Genomic DNA, 25,266 nt, shown 5'->3' with positions numbered 1-25,266 from the left:
ATCTTTGAAGCTTTTTGAAAGAGTTTTGTCTAGAATTTGGGCCCCAAACATCTCTAGCTAGGACCTCTTCCAGAGGCATAGATGGTGGCTAACGGTATCTCCCCTGAAGCATTCGGAACAGAATATGCAGGCATTAGCTCTTCACCAAGGCAGTTGTGGTTGATCTCAGTCAGCGCAGCAGTTGGGAAGCTACAACTGATGCCATTTCTCGAAATTGGAGAAGGGAGGAATTAAAATAAGGTTCTTGCTGTAATTCGTTGTCTCCTGAGTGAGTGAGTGTGTGCCAGCATTTCTTGGCCATCACTGCCCTTGAACATTGTGAAGATCCCGTGGTCTGTTGCAGTGGTTCTATTATGCCTCAGAGACTTGCGAGGCCATTGAAATGAAAATTGAAATGAAAATCTCTTACTGTCACAAATAGGTTTCAAATTAAGTTACTGTGAAAAGTCCCTAGTCGCCATATTCCGGCACCTGTTCAGGGAGGCTGGTACGGGAATTGAACCGTGCTGCTGGCCTGCCTTGGTCTGCTTTAAAAGCCAGCGATTTCGCCCTGTGCTAAACCAGCCCCTTGCAGAGGGCAATTTAAGCATCAGCCACATTGCTCTGGGCTGGAGGTCACTTACAGACCAGATTGTGAAAGGGCATTGGCGAACCAGATGGATATTTATGACCGGCCAATAGTTACAACGGGTGCGATCTAACCAATAGACATGGAGTCAGTTCTGGGTGGGATTAGCGGGGTACATTCACCGGGAACGGCTCTACTATCGACCACCACCACCCCCCCCCGAGGCTGCCTTTTAGTGTCATTTCCTGCATTGAGGTGTTCTGGCGAGTGGAGCTCCTTGGTGCAGGAAGAGATTGCGACTCTACATTTAAATGGCGTCCTGGTCTCTTAACCTCCGGACGCGACCCCTCTCCACCCTCCCCAACATCCTTATGAGGGGGTCCTCAGGAGGACCCCCGACACTCCACTCCAAACAGGTAGGACACCCCTCTTCCTCTCTCTCTCTGTCTCTCTCTCTCTCTCTCTCTCTCCCCCCCTCCCCCCCCCCCACACCCCCCAGGCCCGATCTCTGGTGCGGAGAAACTGCCAGCCAAATGCCTTGGCACTGGAGGCCTGGTGCTCTGGCAGTAGCCCTAGCACCCAGATGGCACTGCCAGGCTGGCAATACCAAGGTGTCCGGGTGGCACCAGCAGTGCCAGGGTGCCACACTGCCTGGAGGCCGACCACCTGGGGGTCTCTGATCACCTGGAAGAACGCCCCCTGTCCCCCCCCTGCCCAATGTGCCATTCCGCCTGGTCCCCGTTGGTGGGGATCAGTGCTAAATGGTGCTGGCTGGGATCTCCTCGGCCAGGCCAATAGATGCTGGGTTGGCGCTCATTCCGGCCTCTGCGCGGCTAAGTGGATTTTTAAACACAATTAGCCATAGGGCAGCACGGTGGCGCAGTGGGTTAGCCCTGCTGCCTCACAGCGCCGAGGTCCCAGGTTCGACCCTGGCTCTGGGTCACTGCCTGCGTGGAGTTTGCACATTCTCCCCATGTTTGCGTGAGTTTCGCCCCCACTACCCAAAATGGTATGCAGGGTAGGTGGATTAGCCTTGCTAAATTGACCCATAATTGGAAAAAATGAATTGGGTACTCTATATTTATATTTTTTTAAGAACACCATTAGCCATGCTAGACTGGATCCCGCCTATTGTGGCCTCTTTTGGGATCTACCGGCCGTGGCCCGCTCCGAGCCTGGCAGTAGATTACGCTACTGTTCACTGTTACTGAGACTTAATTTTTTTTTTAAATTCCCGGTTTATCTGATTTCCTCAGTTTAAATTCTCCAGCTGCCATGACGCGATTAGAAGTCAAGTCTTCAAATTAGCACTCCTGGTCTCTGGGTTACCAGTCTAGTAAAATAACTGCTTTGCTGCAGTGTCCTGTTCCTGTCTCGAAGCAATTCCCATGGGAGAAGAAGCTGCTGAAGTTTTTAACCACACAGATGCAGTGTGGCCTTGTGCAAAGGGCTTCGGGCACCTGTGAAATTGTACCTACTGTACAAGTCACCGCCTGTCGGGCGTGGAGGAATGCAAATTCGCAGGAAAAGCAAAACAGTTTACATGGAAGATATGAGATCATTGAAGAAATTGGACTTTCCTGTTTCAGTTTCTGGAATTTTAGTTCTTCAAAAGTACCTGCGATTTTAGGCTGTCATTCCTGTTTTGAACAAAGTTAAATTTTGTAAACAGTCAGTGTGACCTTCTGTTCTATAAAGGGAGCTGGCTCACCAAGTGACTGTGGTATTTGCTGTTTCCTGTTTTTATAAATATTCTTTGATACAATATGTCCATATTTTCATGGAACAGATTTGCTCGTGAGTAACCAAAATGTTATTGTGGCATCGGCATCTGTCAACGCATCAAATGCAAAATTCTGACCCGAGCTTCACCCTTCTGTAACTTCCTACAGCTATCTGAGATAAATTAATAAACAATCTCAGGGTAAAAGATCCCCTGGGAATCAGTGACCATAACACGTGAGAATTTAGCATTCAGTTTGAGAGTGAGAAAACTGGGTCAGAAACAACTGTGCTACACTGAAATAAGGGTGGTGAGAAAGCAATGAGGGCAGGGTTGGCTGGCGTGGTCAAGGAAAGGAGTTTAGCAGGAAAGATGGTTGGTCAGTAATGGCGGACACTAGCACTGGGACTACGGCGCTGAGGACCCGGGTTTGAATCCGGGTCCTGGGTCACTGTCCGTGTGGAGTTTGCACATTCTCCCCGTGTCTGTGTGGGTTTCACCCCCACAACCCAAAGATGTGCAGGGTAGGTGGATTGGCCACGCTAAATTGCCCCTTAATTGGGAAAAAAAATAATTGGGTACTCTAAATTTATTTTTAAAAAGCAATGACAGACACTTCTGAAAATAGTTCATAACTCAGTCAGGAAGACGGATTCTCAGATTCATGGTTAACCAAGGAAGTGGAGGAGAGTATTAAACTGAAACAAAAAAACATATAATGTGACAAAAATTAGTGGGAAGCCAAATGACTGGGAAAATTTTAAAAACCAGCAGCAAAAGATGACCAGAAGAATAATAAAGGAGGGGAAGATAAACTATGAGGGTAAACTAGCAAGTAATATAAAAATGGACAGCAAGAACTTTATATATGATGGAAGAGAGAGGCCAAAGTGAATATAGGCCCCTTAGAGACTAAGACTGGGGTAATAATAATGGGGAACCAGGGGATGCCAGAGGAGTTGAACAAATACTTTGCATCAGTCTTCATGGTGGAAGACACAAATAAATAATCAAGGTGCATGAGGAGTAAGGAATATAAATACAATAACTAGAGGAAAAGCACTAGGGAACTAATTGGGGCGAAAGGCCAGTGAGTTCCCTGGACCTGATGATTTGCATCCCAGTATATTAAAGGAAGTAATCCTTAAATTCTGGAAAAGTCCCAGAGGATTGGAAAACTACCAATGTAACACCTTGATTCATAAAAGAAGGGAGACAAAAGAAACAAGTGGCTATAAGTTAGCATAACTTATGTCATTGGGAAAATGTTCATAAAGGATTTAATAGTGGAGCATTTACAGGTGACACACAAATAAGTGGGAAGGCAAGTGGTGAGGATGACCAAAGAGTCTACGGAGAGATATAGACGGTTAGGTGAGTGAGCAAAAACTTGGCAGATGGAATATAATGTCGGAAAATGTGAAGTTATTCACTTTGGTAGGAAGAATAAAGGAGCTGAATATTATTTAAATGGAGAAAGACTGCAGAAAGCTGCAGCACAGAGGGGCTTGGGGGTCCTCGTGAAAAATCACAAAAAGCTAAAATGCAAGTTCAGCAGGTAAGGTAAATGGAATGTTGGCCTTTATTTCAAAGGGAATGGAGTATAAAAATAGGGAAGTTGTTAGACCACACCTGGAATACTGTGAACAGTTTTGGTCCCCCTTATCTAAGGAAAAATATACTGGCATTGGAAGCAATCCAGACAAGGTTCACGAGGTTGATCCTGAATTTGGAGTGATTTTCTTATGAGGAGAGATTAAGTAGGTTGGGTCTGTACTGATTGAAGTTTAGAAGAATGAGAGGTGACCTTATTGAGACATACTGGGCGGGATTCTCTGATCCTGAGACTAAGTGTTGACGCCGTCGTAAAAGGCGTCCCGTTTTCCGACGGCGTCAACATGGCCTCAGGAGCAGCAATTCTGGCCCCTACAGGGGACCAGCACGGCACTGGAGTGACCCATGCTGATCCTGGCGTCAACTAGGCGCAGCGGGGTCCGCGCATGCGCAGTGGCACTAGCGCCAACATGCGCAGTGGCTCCCTTCTCCATGCCGGGTCCGACGCAACATGGCGTAGGGCTACAGGGGCCGGCGTGGAAGAAAGGAGGCCCCATCCTGGGCCGAGAATCGGCGGGGGGGCCCGCATAGAGCGGCCCCTGACCAGCGCCGCGCCGATCACGCCGGCGCCAATGGCGTCCCGGCGTTGGGGCCGTGTGGCACGGTTCGTGACGCTCGCGGTGATTCTCCGGCCCGGCCCTGGGCTGAGAGAATCCCGCCCAGGATTCCTAGGGGGCTTGACAGGGTAGATGCCAAGCAGATGTTTCCTCTTGTAGGAGCGTTTAGGACTTGGGGGCATAATCTCAGAGTAAGGAGTTGCCCATTTAAGACAGAGATGAGAGAGAATTTCTTCAGAGGGGAGTGAATCTGTGGAATGCTTTACCACAGAGAGCTGTAGAGGCTGGGTCGTTAAGGATGTTCAAGGCTGAGATAGACAGATTTTTAATCAGTAAGGGGGGAAGGCGGGAAAGTGGAATTGAGGATTATATCAACCATGATCTCACTGAATGAGTAGCAGACTCAATGGGCCGAGTGGCCTGCTTCTGCCCCTACGTCTTATGGAGGTCCCTTCCAATTCTGACTTCTCGTGCACCTCTGATTTTCGTCGCTCCATCATCGGAGGCTGTGCCTTCAGCTCTCTTACCTCAGGAATTCTCTCCCAAATTCTCTCAACCTCTGTCCTCCATGAAGGTACTCCTTAAAATCCACCCCTTTGAGCAAATGTTTGCTCTAAAGTACCCTTACCATGCTTGATGTCAAATGCTGCCTGCTAAGACTCCTCCATTTATGGTTGCAAGAAATGAGGTTGCAGCATTTTTGGGGTAAATTTGCACTTTAAAATTAACCTGGAGGTGTTGGTGAAATTGCGCTCTTCAATCAGTCTTAAGAGGTCGATTAATTTGTGCCCCCCACCCCAATGATTCTTGCTGCCTAAATGGCTCTGCATGACTATCAGGGACTCTCAAAATCAGCTTTCCACCAAATAACAGATGTGCCGAATTAACATGCCGGAATTGACCAGTGCATAGAACGTGCCCCACACTCGTGGCTGGAGTATTGTGCCTGAATGCTCCCTCCCTCTGTCCCTCCACAGCCATGCCGGCCCCCCGTGATTCAAAAATTCCAGCAAAAAAACATTCTGCACTAATGTTCCTCCATGGCCTCCTTGACCTAAAGAAGTGGCCAAATCGAATCCGCGTGGACCAAGTGTAATTTGTGACGATGCTTGCTTTCATAGAGTTTACAGTGCAGAAGGGGGCCATTCGGCCCATCGCGTCTGCACCGGCCCCTGGAAAGAGCACCCTACCCATGCCCACACCTCCACCCTATCCCCATAGACCAGTAACCCCACCTAACCTTTTTTGGCCCTCAGGGGCGATTTATCTTGGCCAATCCACCTAATCCGCACGCCTTTGGACTGTGGGAGGAAACCGGAGCACCCGGAGGAAACCCACGCAGACACGGGGAGAATGTGCAGACTTCACACAGACAGTGACCCAAGCCGGGAATTGAACCTGGGACCCTGGAGCTGTGAAGCAACAGTGTTAACCACTGTGCCAACGCGATGCTGTCTTTTCCCTCGAAGGAGTCGGTCTCTACAGCACCAGCTGACAACATTGTTTTATTCTTTCATGGGATGTGTGCATCAGTGGCTGGGTCATTTGGAGGGAAGTGGAGAGTCCACTGCAATACTGTGGATTTGATGTTGCATGTAGGCCAGGCCAACTAAGGATTGCAGATTTCCTTCCCGAAAGGACATCAGTGATCCAGATGGGTTTTTATGGCAGTTGATAGATTCAGTGATGCTCGCTTTCAATTGAGATTCTACTCACTGATTCTTTTAATCCGGCAGCTCATGTGGTAACATTTGAACCCATGTCCCTTAGAGCATTAGCCTGGCCCTCTAGATTACTAGTCGAGCTACATAACCGCTATGTCGCTGTCATCCCCCAAATATTCCATTGTGATACTGGACGGTGACCTACTGAGTCCTTCACCACAAACCAATTAACTTCTTTCAAGGATGGGTGATCTGGTAGTGAGTTGTAAATGGTTAATTAATGAAATTGTTTTTTGGGGGGTTTGATGTTGAATATCTTTCAACTGGTCTTTAGTGTGCTGCACGCTACATTACATTGTTGGTATGCAGTATATACGACACATTGTGACCAGTCGTGCATGTTTAACATTGGCTGTTGGCTGACCCTGGCATTTATTTGTTCCACTAAGTGATGTTTCTAAATGGATATTGTGCATGCATTTGCATCTAGATTTCTTAACAATCTGGCATCTCCTAATGTCCTGCGGTTGGCGGATTTTTTTTTGTTTTTTTTGTTGTGAGTTTGTTTGACAGTGAACCAGAAACAGCGACCAAATCTTTGAAGAATTTACCTTGACTCGGTCTCGGTGAATGTATGTTTCCTCTCTCGCTCCTTTTTATGACTGTGAAAAGGGTAAACTATCCCTCCTTCTCCCTCTTACTGTCTGCAGTTGTTGCACAGTTGAACCTTCGCTTCATGACTTCATGTGCTTCTCCTCCATTGTCCAGGGGATGGTGTTACGAACTTCGCTGATGTTTAATGTAAGGGGGTCCCAAAACCCAGAAGGCTGACTTGGAACACCAGTTCGTAGTGGTGTATGTGTATTTTCTGGTATAATGTTAGGAACAGTGAAGAACAATTCAGTCATTGTATGAACAATGAATAAAGAATATTTATTAACTTAAAGGAAAGACAAGGACACACATGACTAAAAGTAGTATTAATGAAGAACAAGTAAAGAACAGCACCGGAACAGGCCCTTCAGCCCTCCAGGCCTGCGCCGATCACATGTCCTATCCAGACCAACCGCCTATATCCTTCTATACCTTGTCTGTTCTTGTGTCTATCTAGATAAGTCTTAAAGGTCGCTAATGTATCTGCCTCAATCCCCTCGCTTGGCAGTGCATTCCAGGCCACCACCACCCTCTGTGTAAAAAAACTTTTCCGTACGTCTCCATTGAACCTATCCCCCCCCCTCACCTTGAACTTGTGCCCCCTTGTAACTGTCATTTTCGTCCTGGGAAAAAAGCCTCCAACTGTTCGTCCTATCTATACCCTTCATAATTTTATAAACTTCTTTCAGGTCGCCTCTCAGCCTCCGTCTCTCCCAGTTTATTCAATCTCTCCTCATAGTTAATACCCTCCACACCAGGCAACATCCTGATAAACCTTTTCTGTACTCTCTCTCCAAAGCCTCCACGTCCTTCTGGTAGTGTGGTGACCAGAATTGGACACGGTATTCCAAATGTGGCCCAACCAACATTCTGTCTAACTGTAACACAATTTGCGAGCTTGTATACTCGATACCCCGTCCTATGAAGGCAAGCGTGCCGTATGCTTTCTTTACCACCATTTCCACCTGTGCTGCCACTTAGGATCTGTGGACCTGCACGCCCAGATTTCTCTGTGTCTCTTATGCTCCTGATGGTTCTGCCATTTATTTTATAGCTCCCACCTGAATTGGATTTACCAAAATACGCTAAGACATTTTAAGTAGACTAATGACTATACACACAGAGTTTCACATGAAACGATCCCTTGGTCCCCAACTGCCGACTGTTTACCTGAACTCTGAGACACCCCTTTTCCCCAAACAACATCCAGATTTAAGTAACTTTGAGCTAAATCCAGCAAATAATTACCTCAAACAGGTTAAGGTGGCCACGTCTGAGAAATAGTCTTCAGGTTCAGCAAGGCAAAAAATTACTGCTTCTTTCGGAAGATTATATCTGCAGCTCTGATGTTAACTGTCTCGACATTTCCTCAGCTGGTATTCTACAGTTATCCTATTTCTTTCCCTTTGATGTTATTCTTCCTGTGGAGTTGGTTTTTTGGCGGGTACGGTGTCAATCTGTTGGGCCGCACGGCAGCACAAGTGGAAAGCACTGTGGCTTCACAGCGGCAGGGTCCCAGGTTGGATTCCCCGCTGGGTCTGCACGTTCTCCCCGTGTCTGCGTGGGTTTCCTCCGGGTGCTCCGGTTTCCTCCACACAGTCCAAAGATGTGCAGGTTAGGTGGATTGGCCATGCTAAATTGCCCTTCGTGTCCAAAATTGCCCTTCGTGTCCACAAACGTTGGGAGGGGTTATTGGGTTAGGGGGATAGGGTGGAAGTGAGGGCTTAAGTGGGTTGGTGCAGACTCGATGGGCCGAATGGCCTCCTTCTGCACTGTATGTTCTATGTTCTTCACTATGATGTTCCCACCTCTAAAGCCCATTGTTATCTCGAGTCACATGTGTAAAATACTTGTTTTCCTCTGATGGGCGAATTTGCATCATCATTTCTCCAGACCCCTACCTCTAATTTGTGGGTTTTTTTTTTTTACACAGTCTTAATTTTCCCCCTTCTTAACACTGGGACCATACTTGGTTGGCTCCGATCTCATCTATTGTATGAGGTCATCCAAAACTCGTGATAGGATGGATAGGAAGGGACTTCTTCCCTTAGCAAGCAGTCAATAACCAGGGGGGGGGGCGGGGGGTGCATAGATTTACGGTAATGGGGAGGGGGTGTGAGGAAAAGCTTTTTCACCCAGAGGGGGGTGGGAGTGTGGAACTCGCTGCCTGAAAGGGGCGGGAGAGGTGGGAACCCTCACAACATTTTTAAGAAGTGTTTAGATGATCACTTGAAAACGTCACAGCGTACAAGGCTATATTCCAAGTGCTGGAAAATAGGAGCAGTGTAGACAGGTGTTTGATGGATTTGGCAGCAAGGTGGGCCAAATGGCCTCTTTCTGCCCTGTAAAAACTCTGACTATTATAATAATCTTTATTATTGTCACAAGTAGGCTTACATTAACACTGCAATGAAGTTACTGTGAAAAGCCCCTAGTCGCCACATTCCGGCGCCTGTTCGGGTACACGGAGGGAGAATTCAGAATGTCCAACTCCCCTAACAGCACGTCTTTCGGGACTTGTGGGAGGAAACCGGAGCACCCAGAGGAAACCCACGCAGACACGAGGAGAATGTACAGACTCCACACAGACAGTGACCCAGGCCGGGAGTCGGACCTGGGACCTTGCAACAGTGCTGACCACTGTGCTACAGTGCCGCCAATAGGATCTGCATTGACTTCTGGTTTAAGCAATGCCTCAATTTTTAATAGTCTTGTCCTATTCAAATCTCTCCTCGGCCTTGCCCCTCTGTTATAAATTTCAGCTGTGCATCCCACCTGTATCCTTTAATCCTGGGCTCTTGACCATCCCTGATTTTAATCACCCCACCATTGGTCTCGACCTGACTCCCAGTTTAAGGGACTCCTTAAGACCCATCTCTTTCACCAAGCTTTGGGTTGCCTGCCTTAATATCTCCTTATGTGACTTGATGTTACATTTTAATTCGGCATGCCTTTTTAATGTCAAAGTATAAATACAAGCTGTTTCCTTTCTCCCCTAACGTCGAGACCAGTTCCCACGGTTGCGTGTTTTAAAAAAAAATAATTACTTTACCCGCCTCCTCGCCAATGCAGTCATTTTTCACCACGTCGTTAAACAGACTCTGTGTGATTGGCGGGCCAGGAGGGAACACTCGGTGAACCTGCAAAGTGCAAGGCTCTACGGAAACCGGAGCCATGCAGTGTTGGGGTTGTCCGGCGAAACGCAGCAGTGGAATGATTCCGCATTCTGTGCTTGACTGCGTCCTTCTCGTGGGAGAGGAGCCTCGCAATGGGCTGCAGTAAACAATTTGATGCTGAGCGACTGGGCTAAGTAGGACAGTCCAACCCGTTCGGGAGGAAGCGAGAGACTCGGGAGCACATCACCGAAAGGCCATTCGGTCCACCATGTCTCTGCTGGCTCTTTGACCGAGCTTTTCAATTAGTTTCTCTCCTCTCTCCCCCCCCCCCCCCCCCCCCCCCCCACCGCTGTTATTTCCCTTTCAAAGTATTTATCAGAATCCCTTTTTAAAAAATAAATTTAGAGTACCCAATTCACTTTTTCGAATTAAGGGGCAATTTAGCGTGGCCAATCCACCTACCCTGCACACCTTTGTGTTGTGGGGGTGAAACCCACGCAAACACGGGGAGAATGTGCAAACTCCACACGGACAGTGACCCAGAGCTGGGATCGAACCTGGGACCACCCACTGCGCCACCGTGCTGCCCTCAAATCCCTTTTGAAGGTTGCTCCTGAACCTGCCTCTGCCATCCTTTTAAGCAGTGTGCTCCAGATTATGGGTTTTCATGTCTAGATCATACAACATACGGTGCAGAAGGAGGCCATTCGGTCCATCGAGTGCACCAATCCTTGAAAAGAGCACCTTTCTTAAGCCCATGCCTCCACCCAACCCCCGTAACCCCACCTAACCTTTAGGACACTAAGGAGCAGTTTAGCACGGCCAATCCACCTAACCTGCGCAACTTTGGACTGTGGGAGGAAACCACAGCACCCACAGGAAACCCACGCAAACACGGGGAGAAAGTGCCGATTCCACACAGTCACCAGAGGCAGGAATTGAACTCGGGTCCCTGGAGCTGTGAGGCAGCAGTGATATCCACTGTGCCGCCCGCTGTTTAAGAAGTATTCTCCTCCCCTCCATCCTCGCTCTTTTGCGAATTACCTTAAATCTGTGTCCTCTGTCGGTTTCTCCTTAATTCCTCTGACGAAAGGATTCATGGTTTTGAACACCTGTTAAATCTCCTCCAAACCTGCCCTCCTCTGAAGAGAACAATCAAATTTCTTCACCGCTGAAGCAGCCCGTCATCCTGGTTAAGCCAGTATTCAGCTTCCTGAGTCTGAAACGAGTTGCCCGTGTTGATGACCCGAAGCCTTTTTGTACCATCATCAGGTTGAGACTTGAAGGTACTGCCTCCTGACTGGGGGCAGGATGTTTGCATTACATCAGATAGACCGGTCTGCTCCATAAAGGTAGTGCTGCCAATGTCTCTGAGCATGAAATGAAATGAAATGAAATGAAAATGAAAATCGCTTATTGTCACAAGTAGGCTTCAATGAAGTTACTGTGAAAAGCCCCTAGTCGCCACATTCCGGTGCCTGTTCGGGGAGGCTGGTACGGGAATTGAACCGTGCTGCTGGCCTGCCTTGGTCTGCTTTCAAAGCCAGCGATTTAGCCCTGAGCTAAACCAGCCCCTGCATGCTTGACATGCAGCCCAGATGGAACTGATTACAGCTGTGGAATAGAGGGGAGGAATGTCTAAGTCATAGATTAAACAGCAGAGAAAGAGGAGAGTTTTACCTGTGTCTGTCTGCCCCCCCTCCCCTGGGGAGCCCTCCATTTCCTATTATAAAAGTATTTATTCAATGCTGCTTATGAAAGTTACTTTTCCAGGTAATACATTCCAAGTCATAACTTTTTATTTATTCTTTCATGGGATGTAGGCATTACTCGCAAGGCCAGCAATGTTTTGCCCCATCCACAATCACCCTTGAACTGAGTGGGCTACGAACGTGTGAACTGGGATCAGGGGTAGGTTACTCAGCCCCTCGAACCTGATCAGTGAGATCATGGCTGATCTGTTTGTAACCTCACCCCACATTCCTGTCTATCCCCGATAACCTTTCATCCCCTTGTCAATCAAGAATCTATCTCGCTCTGCCTTAAAAATATTCAAAGACTCCGCTTCCTCTGCCTTTTGAGGAAGAGAGATCCAGAAACTAACGACCCTAAGAGGGAACAGATTCCTCTTCATCGCTGTCTTAAATGTGTGACGCCTTATTTTTAAACCGTGATCCCTACTTCTAGATTCTCCAACACGAGGAAACATCTTCTCCACATCCACCCTGTCAATACCCCTTTATCCTAAAGGTTTTGATCAAGTTGCCTCTTACTCTTATAAACTCCTGACTTGAGGGTTGTTGGCCCAGTATTTTAACAACTAAATTACATTAGAGAATCAACATATTGTTCTCAAACAGAAGGAGGCCATTTGGCCCAATATTCCTATTCTGGCTCTTTGATAGACCTATCCAATTAGTACTATCCTCCCCTGCTTCGATTTTGCGACTAGTTCTAAGCTTCCACGGCAACACTCAGGCCTTGGTGAATTCTGCCTCCAAATGAAGAAATTCTTCCTCATCTCCGTCCCAAATTGTCTTCCTCTTATTTGCAGACCATAGTCCAAAAAGACGATGGGAAGATGAACTGTTAAAGGACCGGCAAGTCCATATGAACATGGGACATAGGAGCAGAATAGGCAACTCGGCCCATCGAGTCTGCTCCACCATTCAATCATTGCCGATATTTTTCTCATCCCCATTCTCCTGCCTTCTCCCCATAACCCCTGATCGCCTTGTTAATCAAGAACCTATCTATCTCTGTCTTCAAGACACTCAGTGATTTGGCCTCCACAGCCTTCTGCGGCAAAGAGTTCCACAGATTCACCACCCTCTGGCTGAAGAAATTCCTCCTCGTTTCAGTTTTAAAGGATCGGCCCTTTAGTTTGAGATTGTGCCCTCTGGTTCTAGTTTTTCCTACAGTAGAAAATCCAACCCACTCTTTAGTTGAACCTCATGCACATGCTCTTTAACTGCATTGCAATCAGGAGTCAGAGTCCGACAGATTTTTCTCCTCACTATCCCAAGATTGTGGTCACGTTGTAACAAACAGTGTCGCTCCTTCAGCTTTGTGTGATCTGCTAACTTTACGTCTGGGGGTGGAATGTGGGTCAGCCTTCTCTTTTAGTCAGATTGGTTCAGAGAGAGGCTGGACAGCCAGGAGCCATCTACTGACCGTCAGACAATTTTACTTTTATAAGAAACTGAAGAACAAAGAACGTTGCAACCATTGTTTAAACTGGGGATTCGGGCAGCTTTCGTCCAACTCATCATTTGTCCTTTCATCTTTCATGGGATGTGTGAATGGCTGTCAAGGCCAGGATTTGCTGCCCATCCCTAATTGCCCTTGAATTGAATGTCTCGCTCGGCCATTTCAGAGGGCGGTAAACAGTCAGTGTGGGTCTGGTATCGGATGTAGGCCAGACCGGGTAACCACGGCAAATTTCCTTCCCCGGAGGACGTTAGCGAACCGGATGGGTTTTGGCAACAATCGATGGTCGTTTCACGGTCACCATCACCTGACACTGGCTTTCAATTCCAGATTTTATTAATTGATTTCAGCTGCCGTGTTGGGATTTAAACAAATGTTCCTAGAGCATTAGGTTGGGCCTCTGGATTATCACTCAGCAAAAAAACAAAATCATTCGAGAGGATAAATTTCTTCAATGTTTCCAGCATTTTCTGTTTTCATTCATTACATTTCCCATCGTCTATGGACAAACAAATTGACATTTCAGCTGTATGTCCTTTCACTGAAATACAAAGGCAGGAAGACGACGAAAGGGTAGGTCTGTAGTAGAACATGGAACAGTCCAGCACAGTACAGGCCCTTCAGCCCACGATGTTGTGCCGACCATTTATCCTAATCTAAGACCAACCTAACTTACACCCCTTCAATTTACTGCTGTCCGTGTGCCTGTCCAAGAGTCGCTTAAATGTCCCTAATGACTCTGACTCCACCACCTCTGCTGACAGTGCATTCGACGCACCCACCACTCTCTGTGTAAAGAACCTATTTCTGACCGCTCCTATAACTTCCCCCAATCACCTTAAAATTATGTCCCATCGTGACAGCCATTTCCGCCCTGGGGAAAAGTCTCTGGCTATCCACTCTATGCATGCCTCTCATGTGATGATTAAATGACAAAAGGGCCTATGGTGAGGCTAAAGGAACACGAGAGCAGTGCAATGTAGATGGCAAATGGGGCAAAGAGGAGAAGGGTCATGCGGCCTAGACGTGTGACAGAGATAGATTAGGTGGCGAGACCCCAGGGGTAGTGATCACGCCCTGGGGAAAAGTCTCTGGCTATCCACCCTGGCCATTATCAAGAGAGGATCCCAGCACACACTACTTCCTGTTCAGGTTATTCTAACTAACCAGTACCTACTATCTGAGAGAAAATTGATATATCTGAAGCCCTAATGTAAATGCAACAAGGCAACCAGTTTACACGCAGCATTGGAATCAGCAACCAACAATGAGATGAAAGAACAAGTAGCTAAATGAGCTCCCCGGATCGTTTTGAAATAATAGCCGTAGGGATCTTTAAATCCATTTGGGAAGGTGGGCAAGAGTTCCATTTCAAGTCACGTCTGAAAAATGGCACCTCTGATGGTGCAGCCTTCCCTCAGTACTGATACTAGGAGTGTCAAACTAGATTATGTGCTCAAGTCTTTAGAGTAGAAGCTCAACCTTTGACTCAGCTGTGAGGGTGTTACTCAGTGAGTCACGGCTGACACAAAAGCAATGGCTTGCGAGTAAGGCAGCAATGTCTCCATTGTTGTTTTGAACTGCAACTCTGATGTTCCTGCTGGAAATTGTGATGGATTTAGAAATGGGTATATATTATATTTTATATTATTAAACAACCTAGATTAAGGTATCCAGACTCGGTATTTGCTAAAGCTGTAATTAAGGAGGTGTAAAAGGTGAGGTCATGCTTAATTCCAACCACTTATTTGGTTCCTCCTAAAGGGTTTGAGATAAAATCAAAGAATCACTACAGTGCAGGATGCCATGCGGCCCATCGGTTCTGCACTGACCCTCAGAGAGTACCCCAGCTAGGCCCATGCCCCTGCCTATCCCTGTAACCCCCACCTAACCTTTTGGACACTAAGGGGCAATTTAGCATGGCTAATCCACCTAACTTGCACATCTTTGGACTTGGGGAGGAAACCGAGTCAATGGGATATTGTGATGATTGCTGGAGATTCCCTGGAGAGTAGATCATTTATATAGGGCTGTATTTCGTCCTAGCTAAGTAGGTCATGTGACAGATTAGTGGGATGCAGATGATGGAATTAACAGGAGGAGCCAGGTCTGTCTGTATTTTGCAGTTTGTCATAGAAATTGAATCAGACAAGACAGAATAATTTCAAGTTGAACAGCAGTTTTGCCAAATGGTGCTAGGTTGAGCAGAAGTGTACTGCATCTGCTCTTGAAAGGAATTCCCTCCAAAGATCTGTACAATTAACCAAGTAATCTGTTTGTTAATTTTATTTATAAGTGGCATTTGAACTGTATTAGCTTGCTTAATTGGAGTTAGTAGCAATAATAGATAGTAAGCTCAAGTTGCAGCTATCTCTTTGATGTTAATGAGGTTAATTCTGTGTTTAAATTAAAGGTTATTTTAACATAAAGGATACCCATTGACCAGACTCCTCACTCCTGGAGTGAAGTATCAATTTTCTCACAATTTTGTAAATTTTTTTAAAAATTTGGTCTTGTCTGGTATCTTAATCAGTATTCGCGTCAGGTGCGGTATCTTAACAAAATACACAGTAGACTAGGCAACATCTGTGGAGAGAGAAAGATGTAAGAGTTTCATTAATTTTGATGGACGGACCTGAAAATTTTAACTTCGTTCATCGCCATAGATGCTGCCTAACTCCTGTATTTCCAGCGTTTTCTCTTTTTTATATTTCAGATTTCCCGCATCCGCAGTAATTTGCTATTTTAGAATAATGATGCATTTGATTCCGTAATCCGCTTGGGACTAATATCTTAGTTTAAAAATTTGGATTTGCAAACAGGACTGGCCAATTCATGCAAACTGCTTGTCTGTTGTAGACTTTGTTGTGTAAATTGAAGGCTGCTTTGGTGCCATATTTTTTTCAAATGTATAAATAGAACACTATAAACACCCCAGCCAGAAGTTCTATTTTGGATTATGTTTAAAAGTTACTTGAAATTAAAGCTGTAGGAAGTAACACACTTAACACCTTAACTCCATTAATTTGTTTATAAACCAGATGTAGTAATTAATTTCCTTAAGGCCAGGCAGCTAATTAACCAATGTCTTTATGGCTATTTTCAGTTAATGGGAATTTGAGGTTTAATTTGTTGACGATGAAACAGACAAATCAGTCGTAATGTGGATTATACTCAAAAGAAACGTTATTTAATCCAACTTCATTGACTCATTAAGATGTGTGCTTATTTGAATATTTACATAAATCTCAAGACTCACAACTTGAATTCAAAATACTAACCGATAGAGAAAAGTAGCCAAGCCCGCTCTGGAGGATGTACTCTGCTCTGTGAGGTTCCACTCTCGCGGTCTCGTCTCGGGAATGTTGATCCCAGGGTTATCACTGTTGGAACATTGGAAACTACTTCTTTTTATAAAGTTTTTGGTTCTTTCTTATGAACAATCCTTTACCACGTAGGCATCAGTTGTCCTTGAGCGAGTCTTGTCTTCACTGTTTCAACACAAAATTGTATGCAGATGTACACAATTTGTCTTCCTCCATTTTCCCACGAAACTCATTTTGCTGAGTTGCAGTATTCACACACACACACACACACAGGTCTGTAAGCCTCTTCTACCATCATGCCTCACGGCACAATGTCAGCCATTCCTTTGCCTCGGCAAATTGTAAATATTCCTGCTTTCACAAAAGAATATGATTAGGAGAAAAGAGGGTTCTTTTGATTCTCTACTGTCATTGGAAGTGCCAACTCTTTGTACAGATCCATATGCTGATTGTCCCCTGGAGTCAATAGGTGTATTGTGGCACAGTGGTTAGCACTGCTGCCTCACAGCGCCAGGGTCCCGGGTTTGATTCCGACCTTGGGTGACTGTCTTGTGTGCTGTGTTTGTCTGGGTTTCCTCTGGGTGCTTCGGTTTTCTCCCACAGTCCCAAGATGTGCATGCAGGGTGGATTGGACGTACTAAGTTGCCCCTGAGGTTGGGTGGGGCTGCGGGGATAAGGTGGGGGATTGGGCCTAGGTAAGGTGCTTTTTTGAAGGGTCAGTGCATACTCGATGGGCTGAATGGTGGCCTCCTGCTCTGTAGGGATTCTATGATTTAAACCTAGGTGTTGAGTTTTTATCTGAGCCCAATCCTGTCCTTTTTTTCACAGGATGTGGATGTCACTGACTAGCCCAGAATTTCTACTGTCATCCCCCAATTGCCCTTGTGAATGTGCTGAAGTGGGCCCTTGTCAAGGGTACCTTGAACCGCTGCAGTCCATGTGGTGTAGGTCAGTGTGCCATGAAGATGCCCCTCCCCCAAGTGTGCCACAAAAAACATTCAAAATTAATGTAATTAAACTAAAACTAACCTTTGTCTTCGACTCTGTGGTTGGCATCTCCAAGACCCAACCGACCTTGGGCCTCCCGCGCATGTGCCGGCTGGGAAAGGGCTGCACGTGCGATGTTTAAATTTTCCATGTTGGTCGGGAAGTGTGCATGACCAACCGGACTTGTTGTTGAAGCCAAAGGCACCATGCGCCTGCACAAAAAATGAAAACTCAAGGTGGCAATAACCTTAGGAGAAGCGAGAGAATCAGGGTGAAGTTGAAAAAAACAGGAGAGGGACAGGGAGTAGTTGTAAACAAAGTTCCTGGGCAGCACGGTGGGGCAGTGGGTTAGCACTGTTGCCTCACGGCACCGAGGTCCCAGGTTCGATCCCGGCTCTGGATCACTGTCCGTGTGGAGTTTGCACATTCTCCCCGTGTCTGCATGGGTTTCGCCCCCACAACCCAAAGATGTGTACGGTAGGTGGATTGGCCACGCTAAATTGCCCCTTAATTGGAAAAAATGAATTGGGTACTCTAAATTTATAAAAAAGAACAAAGTTCCCAGTCAGGGAAGAAGACCGAGAAAATAGGAGATGCACCTCAATTGTTTTATAGTGGAGAGCTGTGTAATGGCATAGCAAAGGTTGGGAACCATTCATGTAGGCTCACCCATAATGCTGTTTAGGAGAGATTCCAGAATTTTCACCCAGCGACAGTGAAGGAACGGCGACTATATTTCCAAGTAAGGGTGGTGTATGGCTTGGAGGGGAACTTGCAGGTGGTGGTGTTCCCACGTATCTGTTACCCTTGTCCTTCTAGACGGTAGTGGCCGTGGGTTTGGAAGTGCTATTGAAGGAGCCTTGGTGATTTGCTGCATGTGCATCTTGTAGGTTGAACACACGGCTTCCACTGTGCATCAGTAGTTGATGAAGTGGACGTTGGGGGTAGTGAATGGGGTGCCTATTAAGCGGGGCTGCTTTGTCCTGGATGCTGGAGCTGCACTCATCCAGGCAAGCGGAGAGTATTTCATCACATTCCTGACTTGTACATTGTAGATGGTGGATAGGGCAGAGGAAGTCAGGAGGTGAGGATTCTGAGTCTCTGACCTACTCTTCACAATCACAAAATGTTTAGTTTGTGTGTGTGTGGGTTGCTGTATGCTAAAGGTGGACATGCAGCGTCATGGGGTGTGGGCGCAGCGTCGTGGGGTGTGGGCGCAGCGTCGTGGGGTGTGGGCGCAGCGTCGTGGGGTGTGGGCGCAGCGTCGTGGGGTGTGGGCGCAGCGTCGTGGGGTGTGGGCGCAGCGTCGTGGGGTGTGGGCGCAGCGTCGTGGGGTGTGGGCGCAGCGTCGTGGGGTGTGGGCGCAGCGTCGTGGGGTGTGGGCGCAGCGTCGTGGGGTGTGGGCGCAGCGTCGTGGGGTGTGGGCGCAGCGTCGTGGGGTGTGGGCGCAGCGTCGTGGGGTGTGGGCGCAGCGTCGTGGGGTGTGGGCGCAGCGTCGTGGGGTGTGGGCGCAGCGTCGTGGGGTGTGGGCGCAGCGTCGTGGGGTGTGGGCGCAGCGTCGTGGGGTGTGGGCGCAGCGTCGTGGGGTGTGGGCGCAGCGTCGTGGGGTGTGGGCGCAGCGTCGTGGGGTGTGGGCGCAGCGTCGTGGGGTGTGGGCGCAGCGTCGTGGGGTGTGGGCGCAGCGTCGTGGGGTGCGGGCGCAGCGTCGTGGGGTGCGGGCGCAGCGTCGTGGGGTGCCGGCGCAGCGCGGTGGGGTGCCGGCGCAGCGTCATAGGCAGGCTGGCTTCTTAAATCAGAATTTTGTGGCTTCAAGCCCCATTCCTGGGCTTGCAGAGAATTTTCAGCCCAGGAAAGGTCATTCACTGCAGCAGTGGTCTTTAAGCTCCACCAGCCTTTTTTCAATTCCGTTCTCGCTCCCATATTTATCAAGCTTCTGCAATGCAGCATTTTCCCCACTCTTGCACACAAATCTGAGAGTGCTGCATTGTCAGTGGTCAGTACTGAGACCGTGCTGCATTGTCGGAGGGTCGATACTGAGTACTCGGGTTGTGTTGCACTGTTGGAGGGTCAGTACTGAGGAGGGAGTGCTGCATTGTTCAGGGTGCTCTCTTCCTGACAGTCCTGGCCATTGTTCGTGTAAGTGGATGTAAACCTCATTATGCAAGTTCTCCAGTTAATTTTTCTCAACCAAAATCAGCCAAAGCTGATTGTCTAGCAATTCATTCACAGACTGATTGTGGAATCTTACTGTACAACTGGCTGCAAACATTACCGACATAATGGTGACTGCCCTTCGAAAAGCAATTCATTGGTTACAAAGCCTTCTTTGATCCCTTGAGGGTATAATGTGATACAAGCACTGTTTCTTATGTGACTCCAGTCCCACATTAATGCAGTTCACTAATACAGTGAGCCACCCGATTGCATCATAGCACCATCGAGAGTAATTAGGGATGGGTAATAATTGCCCACAATCCGAGATGCTGCAGAGGAAATGGCCACTGCTAAGCCCAGACTGAATCCAATTAATGAGCAACGGTACATGACTTTCTTCCAAATTACACGGTACAATTCTGACAACCCACGCCTCAAACTCTTTCACTGCTGCACTATTGCACATAAGTCTTTCCACCTCCCCCAATCCCAATTGCAGCAAGGGCAGTTCCGACATACTGCAGCGTATTGAGCTGGTGCTACGCTGCTCATAGACTGGAATAGCCGACTCTCCAGTCCACTGGAGTCATGGCTGCACAGTGGGAAAACTCTATAACTGTTGGCAGTCCCAGTTGTACAAAGTACCACGACAAATCATCCAGCTTGTCATGTCCAAACAATAGTCCCCGACGGCCTACTTTTCTTTATAAATGTACAGGAGCTATTTAGCAATAGGATCTCAATGGCAGGGTCCTCTTTCGTTTTAAAAACAAGCACAAAAAAGAAACGGCTCTTTTCAAATCACCCCGCATAACCAGGAAACATCTGTCACTATCATCACCGTGTTCCCCAAAACTGGCACCACATGGCAACCAAAGGGAAATTGCATCAAAATGTTGACAAGAGGCACAGAGCTGGTGGGGGAAGAGCAAATAAGAAACGGGTAGTGAGAGAGAGAGAGAGAAAGAGGTGGGGAAAGAGACCGAGAGAGAGAGGGAGAGGAAGAGAGACAGAAAGATAAATCAATCCCCGAATGTGATTGACAGTGCCTGGCCACCAATGTCCGCATTTCCAATGCTTCCGTTGGGTTTTCTGTATGGTGCACAGTACAGCTCCCATTGACTTTTGTGATATTAATTCTAATTCTGGCTCTGGCTTCAGTACTTGCGCAGTTTAGTCATGCCACTTATTCCGAGCATTGGCTCAAATGCACAACAAAAGTACAAATCTATCCTTTTAAATCACACTTGCCACTCTCAACATGAGGGGCTGTTTTTTTCTGATTAGATGTTAAACTAAGGCACCATCTGTCCAGCTTAGGTGAGTGTAAAAGATCCCAAGGCACTATTTCGAACAAGTGCAGGAGCGATGTGTCTGGTGCCCTGACCAATATCTTTTTCCTCAGTTGGCATCACTAACTGGCAGATATCACGTGTTCATGGGAGCTTGCTGTGTACAAATTGGTTGTGGTGTTTCCTACATTATTGTAGCAACTGCACCTAAAGTACTTAATTTGCTGTTCAGCACTTTGGGTTGTCTGGAGCTGGTGAAAGGCTTTATTAATGAGAGTATTAACCAGCGCACCCAAGTGTTAGACAACAGAAGATTCCTGGAATCATAGAAATCTTCAGTGCAGGAAGCCATAATCTTTATTAGTGTCACAAGTAGGCTCACATTAACACCGCAATGAAGTTACTGTGAAAATCCCCTAGTCACCACATTCTGGCGCCTGTTCGGAGGGAGAATTCAGAATGTCCGATTCGCCTGACTTTCGGGACTTGTGGGAGGAAACCGGAGCACCCGGTGGAAAACACCGCAGACACGGGAAGACAGTGACCCAAGCCGGGAATCGAACCTGGGACCCTAGCGCTGTGAGGCAGCTGTGCTAACCGCTGTGCTACCGAGCTGCCCATTATGTCTGTGCTGTCCATAAAAGAACCATCCAGCCTCATTCCACTTTCTTTTTTATTTTATTTTTCTGACTTGGCAATTTAGCGTGGACAATTCACCTACCCTGCATATCTTTGCATTGTGGGGGTGAGACACAGGCAGACACGGAGAGAAAGTGCAAACGCCACACGTAAAGTGACCCAGGGCCAGGATCGAACCTGGTAGTTTATAGCATTTCAAGTGTATACCAAGTACCTTTTTAATTTCCACAAGTGTTTCTGCCTACAACACGCTTACAAGAAGTTTAATAATAATAATCTTTTTATTCTCACAAGTAGGCTTACATTAACACTGCAAAGAAGTTACTGTGCAAAGCCCCTAGTTCCTAGCCCCCGCCACCCTCGATCAATAGACACGGCCGAAATTGGAAGGAGAGAATTTGTACTGGTTTCACGTACGTTCCTGCACTGGAGATTTTTGCACGTTCTGAGAACGTTGACATCAGAGCAGTGTATAAAACAATTCACAAGAGGTTTGCAGCAAACTGGTCGCAGGGAAAGGGAGAAAAAAAAATAAAAAAATCTCTACATAAGCAGAATTGTGCAAGAGTTTAAAACCAGCATTAAGCGCAGTGAGAATTTCCCCTTTGGAAGCTGACTGTCCCACAAAAGCCCCTCCCCCATTCCTCTCTGTTGTATGTGTGGTAGGCTATATTAGGGGTATCGCGTTACCTAGGTGGGCTCCACCTATAATTACGAGATCTTGTATCTTCCCGGGAAGCTCAACGAGCCTCCTGATGCCTTGTCCCGCGGCACTTGTGCCAGTGTACAAGTAGACCGACTCCGGACCCTCCACGACAATCTCTGCCACCCGGGGGCAACCCGGTTCTTCCAACGGGAGATGGACCGAATGGTTGACCGGTACGGTCTGCGGGCCACGTTCCTGTACCTCGGCAATGTCACCATCTGCGGCCACGACCAGCAGGACCACGACACCAACCTCCGCAAATTCCTCCATACCGCAAAATTCCTTAACTTAACCTATAACAAGGACAAATGCGTGTTTAGCACCGATCGCCTAGCCATCCTCGGCTACGTAGTGCATGATGGAGTCATAGGCCCAAATCCCGAACGCATGCGCCCCCTCATGGAATTTCCCCTCCCCCACTGCCCCAAGGCCCTGAAACGTTGCCTGGGCTTCTTTTCTTACTACGCCCAGTGGGTCCCCAATTACGCGGACAAGGCCCGCCCACTAATCCGGTCCACGGTTTTTCCTCTATCGGCAGAGGCCCGCCAGGCTTTCAGTCACATCAAAGCAGATATCGCCAGGGTGACAATGCACGCAATCGATGAGTCGCTCCCCTTCCAGGTGGAGAGCGACGCATCAGACGTTACTCTGGCTGCCACCCTCAATCAGGCGGGCAGACCCGTGGCCTTCTTTTCACGCATCCTCCATGCCTCAGAAATCCACCATTCCTCCATCGAGAAGGAGGCCCAAGCCATCGTCGAAGCTGTGCAGCATTGGAGGCATTACCTGGCCGACAGGGGATTCACTCTCCTCACTGACCAACGGTCGGCAGCCTTCATGTTTGACAATGCACAGCGGGGCAAAATTAAGAATGATAAGATCTTGCGGTGGAGGATCAAGCTCTCCACCTATAATTACGAGATCTTGTATCGTCCCGGGAAGCTCAACGAGCCTCTTGATGCCCTGTCCCATGGCACTTGTGCCAGTGTACAAGGAGATTGACTCTGGACCCTCCATGACAACCTCTGCCACCCGGGGGTCACTCGGTTCTTCCACTTTGTTAAAACCCGCAATCTGCCCTACTTCATCGAGGAGGTCAGGGCCGTAACCAGAAACTGCCAAATCTGCACGGAGTGTAAGCCGCACTTCTACAGGCCAGAGAAAGCGCATCTGGCAAACGCCCCTTTGAACGCATCAGCGTGGATTTCAAGGGCCCCTTCCCTCCACCGACCGCAACATGTATTTCTTAAATGTGATTGATGAGTACTCCTGGTTCCCTTTTGCCATCCCCTGTGACATGACGGCTGCCACCGTCATTAAAGCCCTCCACAGCATCTTTACCCTGTTCGGTTTCCCCGCCTACATCCATAGCGATAGGGGGTCCTTCTTCATGAGTGACGAGCTGCGTCAATTCCTGCTCAGCAAGGGCATTGCCTCCAGCAGGATGACCAGTTACAACCCCCGGGGAAACGGGCAGGTAGAGAGGGAGAACGGGACGGTCTGGAAGGCCGTCCTACTGGCCCTACGGTCCACGAATCTCCCAGTTTCCCAATGGCAGGAGGTCCTCCCCAATGCACTTCACTCCATCCGATCACTACTGTGCACTACTACCAACGAAACACTTCATGAACGTCTCCTTGCCTTCCCTAGGAAGTCCTCCTCGGGGTCCTCGCTCCCAACATGGCTGGCAGCCCCCGGACCCGTCCTACTCCGCAAACACGTACCGGCCCACAAGTCAGACCCACTGGTCGAGAGGGTACATCTCCTCCATGCTAACCCCCAGTACGCCTATGTGCGCGCACCCCGACGGCCGACAAGACACGGTCTCCCTCCGGGATCAGGCCCCAGCTGGATCCCCCCCCTCACCCCCCACCAACCCCAACCATTTTTTCACCGGCGCACACCACCGCAGCCCCCTTCCCAGGAGGATCCGTCCTCCGACTGGCCCCATCCGGATGCCATGAAGCTGAAGGCGACACGCTCCCAGAGCCACGGATGCTCGAGCCGACGCCAGCATCACCGCCGGGACTGCGACGATCGCAGAGGACGACCAGGGCCTCCGACCGGCTGATAGTTCCATTGTAAAATGAACTTGTTAATAATCGTCTGTAAATATGTGCATTGCATGTAAAGGCACCGAAGGGTACCGCTATAACCTCTACCACTTTAAAAGCAAGGCCACCACCCCCGCCGGACTCTTTTTTTTAAACAGGGGGTGAATGTGGTAGGCTATATTAGGGGTATTGCAGTACCTAGGTGGGATGTACCTTATACTGTAATATGAATGGTAGCGCTGGGCGGAACCAGCAGGCGGAGCATAAGAGTCTGTGTTTCACCCACAGCAGTCATTCTGTACCGGAGCTGCTGGGGTAACTACTTGTTCATTAAAGCCTTCAATTGGACTACAATCCCGCTTCAGTAGTGATTGATCATGCATCACTATGGCAGTTGCATCCATACACTTCAACTCTGACGAGACTGAACCATACAAAATGTTTGGCACAGACCTGATATATTTGTTTTAATGTTTTGAAAACCCACCTCCAGCTGAGTGCCATATTTTCCTTTATTTTTCTGTAGTTACATCCTTGCATTTTGATGGGAAAATGGGTGGCATGGTAGCGCAGTGGTTAGCACTGTTGCTTCACCGCGGTTTCTTCCCACAAGTCCCGAAAGACGTGCTTGTTAGGTGAACTGGACATTCTGAATTCTCCCTCTGTACCCGAACAGGCGCTGGAATGTGGCGACTAGGGGCTTTTCACAGTAACTTTATCGCAGTGTTAATATAAGCCTACTTGTGACACTAATAAAGATTATCAGCTCAAAGCTATGTTTATCTAATGCATTTGGGTTTACAGTCCCAGTTTCTTAAGTGGGTAATTTGCATGTCTCCAATTTATGCAGAAACAGAGGCTGGTTTAGCACAGGGCTAAAGAGCTGGCTTTGAAAGCAGACCAAGGCAGCAGCAAGGTTCAAATCCCGTACCAGCCTCCGCCGGAATGTGGTGACTAGGGGCTTTTCACAGTAACTTCATTGAAGCGTACTTGTGACAATAA

The 25,266-nt window shown here is 47.9% G+C and overlaps 1 protein-coding gene and 1 long non-coding RNA gene across 7 annotated transcripts in view; one reads left to right on the top strand and one right to left on the bottom strand.

Annotated features, from left to right (window-relative positions):
- c8h21orf91 (chromosome 8 C21orf91 homolog) overlaps positions 1 to 25,266 on the top strand; it is a 58,735-nt gene that overhangs the window by 21,568 nt on the left and 11,901 nt on the right. The window contains exon 2 of one of the 6 annotated variants that reach the window (XM_072513129.1): positions 17,261 to 17,380. The exons of the other annotated variants lie outside the window; for them this stretch is intronic. The gene's annotated coding sequence lies outside the window, so the exon portion shown is untranslated. The remainder of the gene's footprint in view (positions 1 to 17,260; positions 17,381 to 25,266) is intronic. 6 annotated transcript variants of the gene reach the window in all.
- LOC140427659 (uncharacterized) lies at positions 10,676 to 17,788 on the bottom strand. The gene is made up of 3 exons (XR_011948583.1): positions 17,462 to 17,788; positions 16,388 to 16,489; positions 10,676 to 11,266 (listed from the first exon to the last, which is right to left on the bottom strand). It is a non-coding gene; the product is annotated as an uncharacterized lncRNA (long non-coding RNA).

The sequence above is a fragment of the Scyliorhinus torazame genome, chromosome 8 (genome assembly GCF_047496885.1).
Source record: "Scyliorhinus torazame isolate Kashiwa2021f chromosome 8, sScyTor2.1, whole genome shotgun sequence".
NCBI lineage: Eukaryota > Metazoa > Chordata > Chondrichthyes > Carcharhiniformes > Scyliorhinidae > Scyliorhinus > Scyliorhinus torazame.
This window is presented reverse-complemented; position numbering and strand designations above follow the sequence as displayed.